Raw genomic sequence first — 433 nt, 5'->3', positions numbered from 1 at the left:
AGACAGGTCGGGGACAATATTAAGTGGAAATTCTCTAAAATAATTAACTCACAATTGGATCAAGCGACTTGGAGTTTCTTGAAAAGTTAGGAGGATTAGAAGTAAAAATTTGCTTAAAAAAATAATTAGTAGAAATTAGGTAAAAAATTAAAGAAACTGTTCTTAATTTGACTTCCTTTAGATCATTTTGTAAATTTATATCTGTATTCATGCTCACATTAAAAGTGGCTAGTATTTTTATTTGAGGGTTAAAAATTAATAAAATTGCAAAATTTCACGACTTACTATAACCAAAAAAAATTGTAGAATTTTTACATGCTTCAATGTGTCTAACTTTCTTATCGTTTCATCATTTTAATGAAACTTCGCACATCTACAAAAATTATGTTCCAATTGGAGATTCAAAGAAAGAGTTAAAAATCATGTTCTTTCT

The sequence above is a fragment of the Ceratina calcarata genome, unplaced genomic scaffold (genome assembly GCF_001652005.2).
Source record: "Ceratina calcarata isolate Rehan_Ccalc_2016 unplaced genomic scaffold, ASM165200v1 scaffold779, whole genome shotgun sequence".
In the NCBI taxonomy this organism is placed as follows: Eukaryota; Metazoa; Arthropoda; class Insecta; order Hymenoptera; family Apidae; genus Ceratina; species Ceratina calcarata.
The sequence above is the reverse complement of the archived record's forward strand: the minus strand, read 5'-3'. Positions refer to the sequence as shown.